The sequence below is a fragment of the Capsella rubella genome, unplaced genomic scaffold, assembly GCF_000375325.1.
Source record: "Capsella rubella cultivar Monte Gargano unplaced genomic scaffold, Caprub1_0 scaffold_3, whole genome shotgun sequence".
Lineage (NCBI taxonomy): Eukaryota > Viridiplantae > Streptophyta > Magnoliopsida > Brassicales > Brassicaceae > Capsella > Capsella rubella.
Genome location: NW_006238921.1, coordinates 13073311 through 13073766, shown reverse-complemented (window position 1 = coordinate 13073766; position 456 = coordinate 13073311). Strand labels below are relative to the sequence as shown.

General features: G+C 22.8%; 1 protein-coding gene across 1 annotated transcript in view; it reads right to left on the bottom strand.

The window, feature by feature from the left end:
* Nucleotides 1-456, bottom strand: part of LOC17890886 — an 8157-nt gene that overhangs the window by 5775 nt on the left and 1926 nt on the right. The window lies entirely within an intron of this gene.

Here is a 456-nt window from a genome sequence, read left to right as displayed (position 1 = left end):
GATTTACTATCACATAATTAAAACATCTATTTTACGTAACTTTTTACATTTTATTTAAATCCTATTACATTTTTATTACATTTTATGAATTAATGAACTTCACTAAAATCCTATTGAATTATAATATTTAATAAGGTATGAGTTATACCCTAATATCATATCCAATCTACACTCTACACTAATATCATATTTAATCATTTGTTCTAAATAATAGTCTTTCTTTTCATAATAATATAAATATCTAACCCAAGTTAGATTTTCCTAGAGAGACCGAACATAAATTCGATTACTTAAGATCATTTCATGGTTGTTGTCATGTACATATAATAGACAGATATATTTGTTCATCTTCTTTGTTAATGTTGATGTAAACATGTGATGCCTTTTTAACATAAATTTATTTCTTTAGCTTTTATAATTATGTCAATCTTTATGTTTGTTCTTAAATGGTTTCAA